Source organism: Pipistrellus hanaki, assembly GCF_964339955.1.
Source record: "Pipistrellus hanaki genome assembly, chromosome: 4".
Classification (NCBI taxonomy): Eukaryota; Metazoa; Chordata; class Mammalia; order Chiroptera; family Vespertilionidae; genus Pipistrellus; species Pipistrellus hanaki.
The window spans coordinates 359,907-378,465 of NC_140506.1; the positions used below are offsets into that span (position 1 = coordinate 359,907).

Sequence of the window (18,559 nt, forward strand, 5' to 3'; positions counted from 1 at the left end):
TCTCCAGCCACCAGCCCAATTAGGTCTAGGCAAGATGGCCCTGATCTGCTGATCTCTGGCCAGGCAGAGGGACCCCACCTGTGCATGATTTCGTGCACTGGACCTCTAGTATAATTATATTAACCAATGTCACCCCAGTGAAGTCAATGAAAAGATTAAAAAAAAAAAAAAAAAAAAAGGCTGCAACCTGTCTCAGCTATGAGGACTTGCACACCTTACACGAGATAATATGCTAAGCCTGATGTACTTAAGCTTTTATTTTTTGCATTAATTTCTTTAAATGTTTTCATTAAAATATCCTTGTTAACAAAACAAAACAGCCCTGGCTGGTGTGGCTCTGAGCGTTGTCCCATGCACCAAGAGGTCAACAGTTCAATTCCCAAACAGAGTATATGCCAGGTTTGTGGGCTCAATACCCAGTAGGGGACGTGCAGAAGGCAAAGATCTATGTTTCTCTCCCTTCCTCTCTCTCTAAAATCAATAGAAATTTATTTTTTAAAAACAACAACAACAGAAAGCCATTAGGTGACCACAAGCTAAGAGTCAGAGGCTACCCAAGCCAAAGAATACAGTCTTTGCCCTGGCCAATTAGGCTCGGTTTGTTGGAATGTTGTCCTGTGCTCCACAAGATGGCAGGTTTGATTCCTGGTCAGGGCACATACCCAGGTTGCAGTTTTGTCCCCAATCAAGGCACCCAAGAAAGGCAACTGATGTTTCTCTCTCACATCAATGTTCTCCTTCTCTCTCTCTAAAAATAATACATTTTTTTTATTTTTTTAAATATATTTTATTGATTTTTTACAGAGAGGAAGAGAGAGGTATAGAGAGTTAGAAACATCGATGAGAGAGAATCATCTATCAGCTGCCTCTTGCACACCCCCTACTGGGGATGTGCCCGCAACCAAGGTACATGCCCTTGACCGGAATCGAACCCGGACCCTTGAGTCCGCAGGCCGACACTCTATCCACTGAGCCAAACCGGTTTCGGCCATTTTTTTTATTTTTTTAGAAAGGATACAGGCTTTACAAAAATAACTTAGAAAAGTCACTGAATAAACAACTACAACCCACAGCAAGCAACCCTGAGGATTAGGGGGAGAGGGAGAATATTACATTCCCAGAGTCTGCAAATTACAATATTCAAAATGTTCAAAAAAAAATCATGCAAAGAAATAAGAAAGCATGGCCAATTCACAGGCAAAAATAATTGGCAGAAACTGTCCCTGATGAAACACAGTCCTCAACTGTCTGAAATACAAAGAGCTGAAGAAAACCAGAACAATGTATCAACAAATAGAGCAGCAATAAAGACGCAAGAATTATAGAAAAGAACCAAAGAAAAATTCTGGAGTCAAAGAAAACAATAACTGAAATGAAAATTTCACTGGACAGTTTCAATAGCAGACGTGAGGCAGAAGAATCAGAGAACTTAAAAAGAGGTTGCTTAAAATTATAAGTCTAAGAAGCAGAAAGAAAACAAAAAACTCAACAGAGCTGAAAAGACCTGTGGGACAGCGCACACACAAGTTCCAGAAGGAGAAAGAGGAAGAAAGGGCACAAAGAGTTATCTAAGGAAATACTGGCTAACCACTTCTCAAGGTAGTTAAACACACAAATGTACGTATCCAAGAAGCTCACCAAACCTGGAGAAAGATAAGCACAGAAAGATCCCCCTCTGGATGCCACCCTGCACCCCACGTGTGCACTCACTGCTTGGCCCCTTTCCTCTCCAACAAGGTAAATAAATGCATGAGCCAAACTGCGAGCACAGATGCCCACTGGTAGGAAAGAAGCCACCCACAAAAAGAAGGTGGCTCACAGAGCAGGTGCAGCAGGTGATGAAAAACTCCAGTTCTCCTTAAACGTTAGCTAGGGTAAACAATATCTCTGGTATTGAGCAGTTCAGTGATATTCACAGACCTGGGAACTGTGATCCATTTTAAGAACCCTAAAGTCCAGGCAACTCTGGCAACCAGCACTTTCACCATTACTGCCATGCTGAGACACAACAGCTGATGGAAATGCTGCCCAGCATATTAAACCAGCCTGGACAGTCTGACTAGATTAAGGAGAATGACATGAGCTTACAGTTAGAAAGTTATAAAGAATCAAGGGGAGGGTGGGGGGACTACTAGAGGTAATAAATTCAGGTATGTTGCAGGATGACAGAAAACTCAGGTATACAAATGACAATCCAAAAGGAAAATTTAAACAATTCAATTCTACTCAGAATAACATGCAAAAGAATAAAATATCTAGAAGTATAAATTTAACCAAAAAAGTATAAAACATGTTCACTAAAAAGTACAAAACACTACTAAAGGAAAATTTAAAAGACCAAATAAGTATAAAGACATTCCACATTCAAAGATTGAGAAACTTAATATTGTTAAGATATCAGTATTATCCAAAGTGATACAGATTCGACATAATCTCTATTAAAATTCCACCAACCTTTTCTGCAGAAACAGAAAAGTCATTCTCAAATTCATTTGGAACTGCAAGGGACCCCAAATATTTTTAAAAATACATATTGAAAAAGTAGAATTGCGGGACTCACAGTTCCCTATATCAAAACTTACTACAAAGCTATCATGATCAAAACAGTGTACTACTGACATAAGGACAGATATATAAACCAATGGAAGAGAACTGAGAGTCCAGAAATAAACTTATACACATATGCCCAAGTGAGTTTTCAAAAGATGGCTGGAACTGATTTGGCTCAGTGAATAAAGCGTCGGCCTGCGGACTAAAGGGACCCAGGTTCAATTCCGGTCAAGAGCATGTACCTTGGTTGCGGGTACATCCCCAGCAGTGGGTGTGCAAGAGGCAGCTGATAGATGATTCTCTCTCATCGATGTTTCTAACTCTCTATACCTCTCTCTTCCTCTCTGTAAAAAATCAATAAAATATATTTTTTTAAAAATACTTAAGACGATTCAATGGGGGAAAGAACAGTCTTTTCAACAAATGGTACTGGGACTCCATATACAGAAATAAATGCAATAAAGGATCAAAGACAACTGGAAAAGCTAAAACTATAAAACCATCAGGAAAAAAACAGAGGTAAAGAAAGCTTCATGCCGAAACTAGTTTCGCTCAGTGGATAAAGCATCGGTCTGCGGACTGAAAGGTCCCAGGTTCGATTCAGGTCAAGGTAAAGTACATTGGTTGCGGGCACATCCGCGGTAGGGGGTGTGCAAGCGGCAGCTGGTCGATGTTTCTCTCTCATCAATGTTTCTACCTCTCTTATCTCTCTCCCTTCCTCTGTGTAAATAATCAATAAAATAGATTTTTAAAAAGAAAGAAAAAAAAGAAAGCTTCATGACCTTGAATTTGGCAGTGGATTTTTTAGACATGACACAGAAACACAAACAACAATAAGAAAAATTGTTTTTTATCAGACAAAATGGGCTTTAAAACAAAGGCTATAATAAGGACACTTCATAATGATAAATGGATCAATCCAACAAGAAGATATAAACCTCATAAGCATTTATGCCACCAACAAAGGAGCAAATAAGGATACAAAGCAAATACTGATGAACATAAAGGGAGAGATAAGAAATACGGTCAATAAAAGATGATTTTAACACCACATTGACATCAATGGATATATTTTCCAGACTGAAAATCAACAAGGAGTGTCTTTAAAAGGCACACCAGAGAAGATGGACTTAATTGATATTTTCAGAGCATTTCATCCCAAAGAAGTTGAATATACACCCTTTTCAAGTGAACATGGAACATTTTCTAGGCTAGACTACATGGAACATTTTCTAGGATAGACTACATGTTAAGACAATAGCTAAAAAGACATACTGCATACAAACATACACATTACACACAAAAAAAAACTTTGCTAGGCAATTTGCTTAGGGCTTTATAAGTTTTATCTCATTCAGTCCTCATTGCATCCCGGGAGGTTATTATCTTTTCTTCAAAACAAGAAAAACAGGTTTATACAGTATATGTAGATATGTACATATGCAAATATATATATTATACACACACACATATATATATACATATACATACATATAAATATGGCACATTTTAAAGTTCCTAAAGTCAGTCCTCATCAGTGGCAGCTGAAATTCCTAAGCACTATACACACACATACATACATACACTATAAATAACCCAGGATACATTAGGTAGAGACCTTTCATATCTTATAAAATACTAACTTTAATATCAGGTACTGAAGCATTTCCCTAAGTTCTAAGATTTAGTCTTACAACTATCTCAAACTACACAAAGTACAATCTCAATCTCTTCCTAGGCAGGTAAAACACAAGTATTTTTAACTACCACTGCAGTCACAACTGGCTCTCCACTAATATAGCTAACTTTGTCCCCAAATTGACTCTGATACTCATTAAGTCAGTCTTTAGAAGGATAATTTAAAGAAGTAAGGTGAGAACATTTTCACTCCCTTTTCTCTGTTTCCAAGTTCTTATAAAAGGAACTCATATCAGTGGAGGAGAGACCAAGGAGTAATTCATGTGAAAAATCTGAAACTATCAGTTGAATTATAGGAAAAAACTAAGGCAACTAAGCTTGCATTGCAATAGTCCTTAAGCCATCTTATCAGGTGAATCCCATTTTTCAAGTCATTTTCAACATAGCTAGTAATCCATGAAACTCTGATTTCATCATTCTCCTGATATTACTGTAACTGCCCTAAGTTTAGTCTCCTTGCTTTAGTAAATAAGCCCTCTTAGATGCTCCACAATTCAGAATCAAGGACTCTATTTACTCCATATTCACAGAACTGCAGGACAAACTACATGAATTTAGGAATCTTAGTTTTGCCTTTTTTGCTACTAAAAGCCCAACACCAATGAAAGTACAGCACAGCAGACACTTAAACATCTGCTAGGGCAAACATCTTCCTCATTTCCAACACAGAAATTCTGTCACTTGTTTCCCATTATGCTCAGGTACAGATTAGGTAATAGTAACATTTCAAGCCACTGGAAAGCAGATTGCTCTATGAATTCAAAATGGCATTCTTTTGCAACAGGTCTTTCTTCACATGCCCATAAAAAACAATTTCCCCTTTTATTAGTAATCCAAATTTCCTATGGCAGATTTTAGAAAACAAAAATATGTCAATCATGCTTTAAAATAAATTTTAAAAAGTCAAATGCTATATTTTCTATTTACCAACTGCTGCTCAATATAAATGACATAATACATATATACCAATGAAGAGTCCACACATATGGTCAACTGATTTTCAACAGAGGTTATTTCAAAGTGATTCAATGGGAAACAATGTCTTTTCAACAAACAGAACTGGGACAACTGGACATCTACAAAAAAAGAAAAGAAAAAGAACCTCTCAACCCTTTCCTCGTATCACATGCAAAAAAGACACAGACATAAATGTGAGCTAAACAAAATTTCTGAAAGAAAGCAGGAGAAACTCCTGTGATCTTGGGTTAGTCAAAGATTTCCTAGGACACAATAAAGCACAAAACTTGAAACAAAAATTAACCAATTTTACCTCAGAATTTAGAATGTCTACTCTTAAACACAGTTAAGAAAATGAAGACAAACCACAGACTGGGATAAATTATTTGCAAACGATTTGTATAATATGATACACATACCCAAGTAATATATAAAGAGTTCTTTCCAAAAAAAAGAATTCTTTCAACACAAACAAGTGCTTTTGAATGGGCAAAAGATGTGAACAAACACCTCACCAAAGCATGTAAAAAGACAGATGCTCAACATCATCATTAGGGAAATACAAATTCAAACTACAATGCAAATTCAAACTACACACCCACTAGAATGGGTAAAATTAAATTCTGTATCATTGATTGAAAGTCATGCTGTCCATTATGGCAGCTAGTAGCCATACTTGTTATTTAAATTTAACTGAAATTAAATAAAACTTAAAATTCAGTTCCTTATCTGCAATAGCCACATTTCAATGCTCGTTACTGGCTAGTTACCACAAGGAACAGTGTAGAAACAGAACACGTCCATTATCTGACAAAGCTGTACTGTACAGCCCTGCTCTGCAACTTACAATACTGGAAAGCTAACTCTAACAGAACACTACAGATAACACAATTCAAATTCTGGCTCCCTCACTTACTGAGGACCTTGAGTAAATTATTTAATCTCAGACTAAGTTTCTTAAAACCATTAAAGAGCATTTATTTCACAAGGTAATTGGGAAAAACTGAGATACTATATAAATATTTATTGTGCCAAAAAGAAAATACTTCTGAAATCAAGACCATTCGAAGGGTGTATTTGAAGCAAGTCACAACTATCATCATAAGGAAAACAAAATGTAGTTGCTAAGAATATTTTCTAAGTTCCTGAAACAGAATAGTATTGTACTTTCCTCCAATCACCACCTTAAATATTATAACTATGAACCATACTGATTAGGTGGCTAGACTGTGGATACAGAATGCATGCATCCAGAAATATCACTTACTGGCTATATGGGAAGTAACTTAAAATCCCCTGACTTCATTTTCTCATCTGTAACATGACAATAGGGCCTTACCACACACAGTGTATGAGGTTTTAATATACTTAATAGACTTAGAACACTGCCTGGAACAAGATAAGCACTGATAAATATTAGTTATCAAGATCTGCTCATTATTATAGGTTTTGATATCCAGAACACAAAAAACTACAACTCAACAACAAAAACAACTTGATTTAAAAAATGGCTGAAGGACTTAAATAAACTTTTCTCCAAAGATGGTATACAAATTGCCTAAGCACATGAAAAGACATTACTAATCACTAGGGAAATGCAAATCAAAACCACATTGCCCTAATTGGTGTGGCTCAGTGGATAGAGGGTCGGCCTGCGAACTGAAGGGTCTGGAGCTCGATTCCAGTCAAGGGCACATGCCCGGGTTCCAAGCTCAATCCCCAGAAGGGGGTGTGTAGGAGGCAGCCGATAAGTGGAAAAAGAAAAAAAAAGAAAAGAAAAAACGAGATACCACTTCAAACCCATTAGAAATGGCTATTATCAAAAACACCCGAGCCCTAGGCTCAATGGCTCAGTTGGTCCAGATAAGCCAAGTTTGCAGGTTTGATCCTAGATCAGGACACATATAAGAATCAACCAATGAATGCAAAAAAATATAATTGAACAACAAATTGGTATTTCCCTTTCTCCCTCTTCCCCGCCTTTCTCTCTAAAAATCAATCAATAAATTAAATAATACTTTAAAAATACACAAAAAATAACAAATGTTGGAAAGAATGTAAAGAAATTGGAACCCTGTACACAGTTGATGGAAGTAAAAAATGGTGCAGCCCCTATGAAAAACAAAGTTCCTGGAAGAATTACATAGAATTACCATATGATCCAGCAAATTTACTCCTGGGTATATAACCAAAAGCATTAAAAGCAGGGATTCAAACAGATATATGAACACCAATGGGTTGGCAGCACTATAAACAACCCAACTGTCCATCAACAGATAAAAGTATAAACAAAATGTGGTCTATACACACATTAAATTTGTCTTAAAAAGAAAATTCTGAGGAGAATCCAAGATGGCTGCTCGGGTAGACACCTAACCGCAGCAGCACACAACAATTTCAATGGAATACAACTAAAATGTAGAGTGGACATCGCCCAGAGCTACAGGTAGTCGACTGACTGAAAATTCTACAACAAGAAGGAAAGAGAAAACCAGAAGGAAAATCAGAGGAGCTGAATAATCCTAAGGTACGGAGACATGCTGCGAGCTCGCACGCGCGCGGAGAGGTCGCAGCCGGAGAGGAGAAGAGAGCTGGGTGCTGCCTGGCGTTCCCCAGCAGGAAGGAAATAAAACCCCCAGCCTGGGCTGAACCCCCGAACCGGCAGCGCTAAGCCCCAAGTTATGGGCCAGACCCTGGGGACCCAGGCTCCGGCAGGGGGAGACGGGGCTGTGAGGCGGAATCCCAGGCGAGCAGCAAAAAGCAGGGCCCCCAGAGTCGCGCGCACGTTGCGCGCAGAGGACTGAATGTTGACTCTGATGCTGGATTACCCTAGCCGGAAGGAACAGGGCCTCTGGTGGCGCTGAGCCTCAGTCCGGACTGCTCTGAACCCCAGTTCTGGGCCAATCCCTGGGGACCCAGGCTCAAGTAGAGGGAGACGGGACTGTGAGGTGGAGTCCTGGGAGAGCGGCGAAAGGCCGAGCCCCCGGAGTCACGCACATTGCTTGCAAGGGAAGGAATGTTGACTCTGATGCGGGATTGCCCTGGAGGGAAGGAAACGGGAGCCCTGGCTGTGTTGGGCCCCAGTTTCGACTGCTCTGAACCCCAGTCCTGGACCAGACCCTGGGGACCCAGGCTCGAGGAGGGGGAGACAGGGCTGTGAGGCGGAATCCCAGGGGAGTGGCGAAAAGCGGAGCCCCCAGAGTCGCGCGCACTGCACGCAGAGGACAGTCTGTTGACTCTGATCCTAGACTCCCCTAGCGGGAAAGAGAAAAAAAAAAGCTCCAGACTGGAGTAATGCGACAGGGAGCAGGAGCCCCTGCCGAACACCGGCCAGCCAGGCGCCGGCAGGGAGCTGGGCGACGGGGCCCCCGGGGGGGACAGGGGGGGGGCCCCCCCTGAGCCTTCGACCTCTGAGTGCGGGCAACGGAGCCAAGGCCTTGGGCTGCTTCCTGGGCGGCGCTGACCCCGGCAACAGGCTGGAGCAGCACGGGAGCCCGCGGAGAACAAAGGGGTGCCACAGGCCAACCTGCTGAGCTCCCAGGACAAGGAGGAAGAAACCAAAGAAGTTCTCAATGTGAAGAAATCAAGTGAGAGCAAAAGATAGTAAAATTACTTAAGAAAGAATACAAAGATCTTGAAAAATCAAAGACTAAGTCAGAACTGAACTCACCAGCCAACATTGCAACATATATGCGTTTAAAAAAAAAAAAAAAAAAAAAAGGACAGAATGTTGGAACAGCGGTGGCCAGGCCTAGAGTGCCCAGCACAAGGCAGTGGCAACCGGGCCCAGAGCAGCAACGGCCAGAACCAGAGCAACAACAGCCAGCACTGGAGCAGCCAGACCTGGGGCAGTGGCAGCCAGGCTGGGAGCGGCCAGGCCCGGAGCAACCCGGTCTGGTGCGGCCAGGCCCGGAGCAGCAGTTGCCAGGCTGGGAGCGGCCAGGCCCGGAACAGCTGGATCTGGTGTGGCCAAGCCCGGAGCAGCCGGGTCTGCGGCTAGGCCTGAAGCAGCGGCTGCCAGGCTGGGAGCGGCCAGGCCCGGAGCAGCCGGGTCTGGTGTGGCCAGGCCCAGAGCAGCAGCTGCCAGGCTGGGAGCGGCCAGGCCCGGAGCAGCCGGGCCCAGAGCATCCAGGTCGGGTGCGGCCAGGCCCGGAGCAGCAGCAGCCAAGTCCAGAGCAACTAGGTCGGGAGCGGCAGTGACCAGACCCGGAGCAGCTGGTTGTGGAACGAACCAGAGCAACAGAAGCCAGGCCCGGAGCAGCCAGGCCCGAAACAGCTCGCTCCTCGCCTGTCCCTGCCCACGGCTGCCTCTCAGACATGGCTGGAAACTTTTGTGGGAACTTGAGGATCTGCTGAATCAAGTGATGAAGGCTTAGATCTGGATGTGTTGAGTTAGTATAGGGCTGGAGTGTTGATCTGTGAGTGCCTTGGGTGGGGCCTGGATGAGGCTGGTTGACCTATTTGGAAATGTCTTTTGTGTGAAATGTATCATTGGGCATGTGGAGGTATTATTGATATGAGAAAATGCTAAGTAACTGATTTACTATCTGAAAAGGGATTTACTATCGGGGAAAGGGAGGGAGGAAGAGACTGAACATAAACTGCACCTATGGATGAGGACAATGGGGGATGGGGAGGGGGCGGAGGGTGGGGTGGGAACCTCGTGGAGGGGGGAAGAAATGAGGAACCTTTGTAATAATATGAACAATAAAGATTGATTTTAAAAAAAAGGAAAAAAAAGAAAATTCTGACACTTGCTACAACATGCATGAAACTCGAGGACATGATGCTGAGTGAAATAAGCCAGTCACTAAAGAACAAATAGTGCACAATGAGGTACTTAGTAAACAAATTCATAGAAATACCAAGTAGAATGGTAATTACAGGGACTGGGAAGAGAGAGAAAAATTGGAAGTTAATGCTTAATTGGATGCAATTCTGGAGATGGATGGTGGAAATGACTGTACAACATTGTAATGGACTAGATGCCACTGAACTGTATGCTCACAAGTACCATAAGATGGTCAATTTTGTGTTTATTACCCCTCATATACTGTTTGGGAGATTAGTGTGAAGGGGCTGGAAAATCCCTCCGTCTCATGCATTGGTTAGAAAGGTAGAAGGATTTAAACCTTCTGAATTCATTTAAATTTAGAACACACTTTCTTCTCTAAACTTATAATAGTTCAATTTCCTATTTGTGGGGCGAAAATTTTAGTCAGTTATATTGACAATTATGGGGTGTGAGGGATTACCTCCTACTGTGATTTTTAATGTCACAAATAACTCTGAAAGAACAAGGTGTCTAACTTCACTCCCCTGAATGCAGCCTAGATTTAATGATTTGCTTCTAACTAAAAGAATGTGACTTCTACGAATAGGTAGGTTATAAAGGGCACCACACCTCACCTATCCCTTTTTTTTAAATATATATTTTGATTTTTTTACAGAGAGGAAGGGAGAGGGTTAGAGAGTTAGAAACATCAATGAACGAGAAACAACTATCAGCTGCCTCCTGCACACTCCCTACTGTGCCAACCACCAAGGTATGTGTTCCTGACCAGAATTGAACCTGGGACCCTTGAGCAGGCTGATGCTCTATCCACTGAGCCAAACCGGCTAGGGCAGTAGTCGGCAAACTCATTAGTCAACAGAGCCAAATCACGACAGTATAACGATTGAAATTTCTTTTGAGAGCCAAATTTTTTAAACTTAAACTTCTTATAATGCCACTTCTTCAAAATAGATTCTCCCAAGCTGTGGTATTTTGTGGAAGAGCCACACTCAGGGGGCCAAAGAGTCACATGTGGCTCCCGAGCCTCAGTCTGCTGACCACTGGACTAGGGCAATCCCTTTTCTCAAGTCACTTGCTCTGGGAGACACAGCTGCCATGCTACAAAGAAACTCAAGCAGCTGGCCAGGCCAGCATGGCTCAGTGGTTGAGCATCAACCTATGACCGGGAGTCCAGGTCAGTGCACATGCCTGGGTGGAGGGCTGGATCCCCCCAGTATGAGGCTTGCAGGAGGTAGCCAATCCATGATTCTCTCTCATCATTGATATTCCTATCTCTCCCTTTCCCTTCCTCTCTGAAATCAATAAAAAAAAAATATTTTTTATAGAAAGAAATAAACTCAAGCAGCTGGATGGAGACATCCACACAGGATAAAGAACTGAGTCCTTCGGACAAAAGCCAGCATCAACCTGCCAGCCAATGAGAACACCACCTGGAAGGAGATCCTCCAGCCCGTCAAGCCTTCCATTGGCTGCAGCCTTGGCCAATGTCTTAAGATTTTATGCAAGACCTGGAGGGAACCAGAACCACTCTGGTAACTCCCAAGTTTCTTACCTACAGAAACAATGTTGAAAAAATATTATTCTTTAAAAACTCACTCATTAGCCGAAACCGGTTTGACTCAGTGGATAGAGCGTCGGCCTGTGGACTGAAAGGTTCCCGGTTCAATTCCGGGCAAGGGCATGTACCTTGGTTGCAGGCACATCCCCAATGGGGGGTGTGCAAGAGGCAGCTGATCGATGTTTCTAACTCTCTATCCCTCTCTGTAAAAAATCAATAAAATATATTTTTTTTAAAAACCTCACTCATTAAAAGGATATATGTTAATGTCCACTGAAAAGCAAACTAATTTCTTTAACTAGTATGCATATGTAAAGGTAACTTCCTGATTTTTCATTTTTAGAATTTTTGTCTTTCTAAAAGGAAACAACCTATTTAACTAGGAGGTTAAAACTCTTGTTCTTGCAAAAAAGATGCAGAAACTAGCAATTACTTGAAGGGATACAGAGCAAAAGCCTATAACTAATAGGTGGGATAACTGACAAAAAGGAAAAAAGCAAGCAGATAAAACTTAGAGAGAGAGAGAGAGAGAGAGAGAGAGAGATCTAACCACTAAAGGTTTATCAGTAATTCTAACTTGTTTCTCATGAGGGTTCTATTGAAAATTATGGACCTGATCCCCTAAAACTATCCATTTCAGAGAATTCTCTATACTGTCTTCCACACCCATCCAGATAGCCAAAAAGAATTACCGTAATGTTAGAAATTCTTGACACACAAAACACTGGGAGGTTAGGAGAGGCCAGGAATACATCTCTTTCAACCTACTCTCCCTAAGCATGCCAAATACACAACCCTAAGGGCTGCTAAAATAACAAAACCAAAAGCTATACTTTAGATAGATTCTCTGGCCACAGGAGAGACTATGGGGACAAGAGAATGGAACTAAAGGCAAAAAGGTGAGTTAACAGGCGATTTCCTTGGCCAAGGACCAAGCTAGAATAATAAATGAAACTGGAAATGAGGAGGGAGGGCCCCAATAAGTATTGCAGGTCAGCCAATTAAAATCAAGAAGAGCCGGGACCGGTTTGGCTCAGTGGATAAAGCGTCGGCCTGCGGACTGAAAGGTCCCGGGTTCGATTCCGGGCAAGGGCATGTACCTTGGTTGCGGGCATATCCCCAGTGGGGGGTGTGCAGGAGGCAGCTGATCAATGATTCTCTCTCATCGATGTTTCTAACTCTCTATCCCTCTCTCTTCCTCTCTGTGAAAAATCAATAAAATATATTAAAAATAATAATAAAAAATAAATAAATAAAATAAAATCAAGAAGAGCCCTAATCAGTTTGTCTCAGTGGATAAAGCATCAGCCTTCGGACCAAAAGGTCCTGGGTTCGGCTCCAGTCAAGGGCACATGCCTGGGTTGCAGGCTCGATCCCCACCCACTAGGGGGCAGCTGATCAATGATTCTCTCATCATTGATGCTTCTCTCTCCCTCTCCATTCCTCTCTGAAATCACTAAAAATATTTTTTAAAAATAAATGCAACAAAGTAAAATTATTTTAAAAAGTAACAAAAGGTAATTTCAGAGACTATGATACTGATTAATAAAACTTTCCATCTATATTACAGTTCATAATTAACAAAATCAGTTTTATTGAAAACAAAGGCCAAAAGAGGTTACGTGAATATACAAGGTCACATGGGCCCTTTTCTAGATATTCCAAATCCTAAACCAAAAACCTTTCTGACTCCCAAACATTCCTCACTTTCTACATCACTGCTTTTACCTGATTTAAATTGTCACCTAAACATTTTCATCAAAAATTAAACAGAAAAGGTGGTTGTGTCTAATACAATTAGATAATTTGCTCGGGGTTTAGGTTCTATTCTCACTTGCCAATTTTACTTTCAGATTAGAGATTTTCATCTCTATCCACTTCCGTAACTCTCTAAATTTTATTTCCTTCTTTCTGTTCATTTCTGTTCTTTTCTTATTATTTCCCATTAGTCTTATTTTCCTACTAGTCCTCCCTTTCTCAATTCTAAAGTGTCAACAGCTATCACCATGTTGTAATCTCAATTCAAAACCAGAGAAAAAGGCAAACAAAGTTAACATGCATTTAGCTCCATACCTGGGCAAAAAGGCAAGGGTGCATGAGATCTCAAAATAACCTGACACCACATCTTAATACTTGGCTAACTCAAGTTATACTAAACAGCAAAACCAATAGTTTCTCTGATATCTTTTAGCTTGTCTCCAAATAGCAATCAAAATTAACTACAAAGCAGCAGCATATGAAAAGAAAAACAAAAATATCAGGATAATGTGCAAATACAATTGAGCTAATTAAGTAAAATCCACAAAGCAGTAAGTATGGTATGATTACTAGCATAAGGATGGGGTTTAGAGATTTGGTCAAGATGCCAATCTATCCTTGGACCTAACCAAGTTAAGTTTGCCCCCATCTCAGTCTCCCTAAATCTTAGTTTTCTCACGTATGTCACTGTAACAGTACTCTTCTCATACGATTATGGTAAGAATTAAGATACACCATGTAGCCCTAACCGGTTTTGCTCAGTGGCTAGAGCATCGGCCTGCGGACTCAAGGGTCCCAGGTTCTGTCAATCCCTCTCCCTTCCTCTAATTTTATAGAGTATTATAGTATTAATAGTTATTTTATTGAATTTATTTAAAAGTTATTTTATTGAATTTATTAAAAATTTATTAAAATTCAATAAAATATATTTTTTAAAAAGATATACCACGTAAAGTACATCGCAAAACATGATACAATCTATAGATGTTAGCCATTGTGATTGTTATTTTTAGACCTATAGTTTAGGCACAAGAGGAAAAAATGGGAGACAAGATAGGAGAAAAAGAGGTACTTATGAAGGGGGATAAGCAGGAGCCCAGTCACTGCTCCAATAACTACTAATATTATAATACTATATATTTCAATGCCAAGAAAATACGTATCAAAACAATCAAGTAAGGCAGGGCTGAGCGTGGAACTGTGAACCAGGAGGTCACAGTTCCATTCCTGGTCAGGGCACAAGGGGGCGTGCAGAAGGCAGCTAATCAATGATTCTCTCTCATTGATGTTTCTCTCTCCCTCTCCCTTTCTGAAATCAATGAACAACAAATCCGATGTTTATCTGTCTCTCTCCCCCTAAAAAAAAATCAATCCATTTTTTAATATATTTTATTGATTTTTTACAGAGAGGAAGGAAGGAGGATAGTTAGAAACATCGATGAGAAACATCGATCCACTGCCTCCTGCACACACCCTCCTGGGGATGTGCCAACAACCAAGGTACATGCCCTTGACCAGAATCCATCCTGGGACCCTTGAGTCCGCAGGCCGTCGCTCTATCCACTGAACCAAACCGGTTAGGGTCAATCAATTTTTAAAACTGAAAGGTAATTCACTCACAAAAAATTCTAGCATGGCAATTAATATTGTTTTTAAAATATATTTTTATTGATTTCAGAGAAGGGGGGAGAGAAATAAAAAACTAAATTTCTATGATAGATTTAAATGATATAACTTATGCTTTAAAACAAGCTACTTCATGAAATATAATATTAAAAAATAAGCCATATAAGGTTTTAAACATGAATAATTTGGGGGGTTTTTTCTACCAATCTAGAAATCCATAAATCCTAAGGTGAATAATAACCATATGTACCTTCTTACTTTAGGAGCACAAAAAAATTAAAATTTGAACTGTTTGATCTGAAATAGTCTTAAACTTTAACTCTTTCTGCATTTAAAATTAATACGTAGTTGTTTTCAGATTGTCCAGAGCAATATTATTGGGAGAAACTGAAAGGTTCCAAGAATAACAAAGGATAAATTGACCCTTATTACATTTCACAAATGTCCATTTGACATGCTCACCATATAGTACTTACAAATTCCAACAGGACTGCACAAGAAGGTGCTGGGCTTTTCTCTGTTATCTTTGTGTTTTCCAGTTTGTTTTTTTATTTTGTATCCTCTGAAATAGAATCCAAGTTCTTTGAAGATACTTAACCTATGACTATTTGACATAGAGTTACTTCAAGTCAGCTACCCATACTTCAGTTTTAAAGTTTTCATATGGCTATCTCCAGAATTAGCCAAGTTCCTTGGATGTAAGATTACAAGTCTTCTTTATTATTCCATGTACTTGTCAGTGTTGTACTTATCCACTCGAGATGAAATATCCAACTTATGGCCCAAAAAGCAAAAACAAAAAGAAAATTTCACATCTGAAGAGCATTCCTGAGCAGCATACAGAGACGCAGCTATCTCAACACTGCCGTGCCGCTGGGAAACCGCAACATCTTAAATTTCCACGTAAATAAAAGATAAAAGGAAAAAAACTGGTCTCTCTCAGTGTCTTCATTCAGAGAAGCCGGCCCATTGTGACATGAACAGGGCTGAGGTCAGAAATTCCTGAAAGTTTTAACGGGGGTGAGAGTAAACGGCCATGGGACCTCGGCTGCTAGTTGAACAGTAATTGGAAACTTCCGAAACTACCCAACGCGAAAATCAAGCATCGCTGACAGTTTCGGCTGAAAACACCACAGGGGCGGGGAAGGCCCCCCTAAAAAGAAAAAAAACACAAAACACAAAAACAACAAAGCAGCAGCTGAAACACTTGAACCGGTTATATAATCCGTTTGAACCGAAAGACTGACGAAGCCTGGGTTTCTGTTTAAGCGGCTCGCGGGGCCGTTCGCTATCAATTCGCCTCAGCGACGGCTCTCGCCAATTTCAGACAACTTCTGGGGCAAAAGCATCCGAAAGCACTGTAATTCCAAAATGGCCCCTTGCGCTCCCCGGGGCCTCGAACACAAGCCCTGGCAGAGGATTCTCACACCTGAGTAATTCCGGTCACCTGTAAAAGTTGTGGGGGAAAAACACAAACAAACTTGCGTTACACCGGGGTTGGAAGCGGAGCTGGAACCCACCGGGAGCGGGGCCTGAGGAGCGGCCCCTCCGCGGGGGCCGGGCTGGCGGGGCCGGGGCGCGGCCAGGGAGCAGGGGCTCCCCGTGGGGCGGGCGCGGGGGCAGGCGGCGCTGCGGGAAGGGGCGCGGGGCCGCGGTTACGTAAGGAAGCCCTCGCCTCCCGGCCGCGCTCCCACCTCAGGACCGGCCGCGGGCCCGCCCCAGGCACCGGGAGGCGGCGGCGGACAGGTGCGGGGCCAGCGCCGTCCCCGCCGCTCGGACAGCCCGCCCCGCGGAGCCGCAGGCCGAGGGCAGAGGGGGGGGCCGGGCGCCGCCTCCCCGAGCCGGCGGCCTCCGGGGCAGAGCGCGCCCCGGTGCCGGGACGCAGGAAACAGCTCCTTCCGGCGCGCCCGCCCGCCGCCCGCCACGCAGGGCCGCTCAGACCGGGCGGGAGCGGCAGCGGCCGAGGTCCCGGCCCGCCCCGAGCGCCCGGCGCGGCCCCGCCGTCCCGCCACCCGGCCCACGCAGCCGCCAAGGCCCCGCGCCGGCCCGCGCTCCCCCCCGCGCTCCCGCGCCCGGTCCGCGGGCACCTCGCACCGCGCGCCGCCAACGCCGCCCCGACCCCGGCCCGACGCCCACTCGCCGGCGCCGACGCGGGCCCCGGACCCCGTTACCTTCTGCCCCCGCAGGTGCCCGGCCTGGGGTGCGGGCGCTGGGTCCGGGACGAGGCGCTCGGTACTTTGAATAATCCCCTTTTGCCGCTTTTCCCTCCCCCACAACCAGTCTCCGTCCCAAAATGGCGCCGACCCGGTCCGCAAGATTCTGGGACAAGTCTCGCGAGATAAGGGACGGCGGCGGCGAGGCCGGGACGGAACTGGAGGGCCGAGGGGAAGGGAAGGGAGGCGGGGCGCGGACCGGCGGGAGCGAGGCCGGCTGTGGAGACGGCGCCGCGAGCGCAGGAGCTGACTGGGCGGGGCGCACGGGGAGCTCCTCCACCTCGGAACCTTCCGGACGCGCAGCCGCACAAGCCCCGCCGAGACGCCCCGCCCTCTACGCCGGCGGCGGGGGCGGAGCGGGCGCGGCTACGCTGGGGGCGTGGCTACGCCGGGCGGGGCCGCGAGGAGCCCCCGGGGCTGGTGGGGGCGGGGCTCCGCGGTGACGTCAGCACAGCTGGAGCGGGGATCACCCCCTGCCGCTGACGTGCGCGCGGGAACAATCGGGAAGGTTCGGGGAAGGGGATTCCCCGCCACCCCGCCTCTCCGCGGGCCCTGCCCCGCCCGGGGCGGCCCCGGGCCTCGTCGGTGGGGGCCCCCGAGGACGAGGGCGGGACGCCGGCCGCGCAGCCCACAGCCGGGCAGCCGCGCGCCTCCGCCGGGTCCGGCGGTGGGACGGGCGGACGCGGGGCTCCGCTCCGGGCGGGGAAGCCGGCCGGCCGGCGTCCGGCGCGATGCCCAGCCCTTCGCCTGCCGGAGCCGGTGCGGGAGCCGGCGCTGCCGCCGCAGGACGCTCCTGGGCGCGGGGCGCGGACTCCGAGGATCAGGGGCCCCGAGCGATGGCCGTGGGTGCGGGTGCCCACGGGTGTGGGTGCCCGTGGGTGCGGGTGCCGAGCCCACAGCCTCTGCCCCACGCCGCCCACGCGGTTTTAAAAGAATGTCCGGTAGTCGCTTAGTTGTAAGGAAAAGCCTTCAGACACTGAGAAGTCAGCCTTGTAGGTTGTGGGCGAGCCGCTGGTGCCCTGGGGGAGGGGGAGGGAAAGCCCAGAAATCAATCTAACGTGTGTATAATAATAAAGGGCCATATGCTCATTAGACCACACAGCCCCACGTCCTTCCGGACAAGCCGTGGTGGCTGCCAGGGCCCAGGGCAGGCAGCAGCAGTGGGGTGAAGGGGGCAGCACCCTCCCTTGATAGGCCCGGTGCCTCCCGCAGACAGAAGCCAGGCTGCGGCTTAGGCCTGATCCACCCTGGGAAGGGGACTAGACCTTCAGTAGGACATCCCCTGAGGGCCCCCGGACTGTGAGAGGGGGAAGGCTAGCTGAGAAACCCCCCCCCCCGCACTAATTTTCATGCACTGGGCCTCTAGTATAGAGATAATATATATAAACTTATTTTAAAAAATGT

The 18,559-nt window shown here is 44.8% G+C and overlaps 1 protein-coding gene across 3 annotated transcripts in view; it reads right to left on the minus strand.

Annotated features, from left to right (window-relative positions):
* The window catches only part of GPBP1 (GC-rich promoter binding protein 1), a 51,737-nt gene extending 34,244 nt beyond the window's left edge, over positions 1-17,493 (minus strand). The window contains exons 1-2 of one of the 3 annotated variants that reach the window (XM_084880993.1): positions 17,114-17,493; positions 15,419-16,389 (exon numbers count right to left, since the gene is read on the minus strand). The gene's annotated coding sequence lies outside the window, so the exon portion shown is untranslated. The remainder of the gene's footprint in view (positions 1-15,418; positions 16,390-17,113) is intronic. The other 2 variants (XM_084880994.1, XM_084880995.1) reach the window with 2 other exon arrangements.
* Between the last annotated feature and the right edge of the window lie 1,066 nt (positions 17,494-18,559).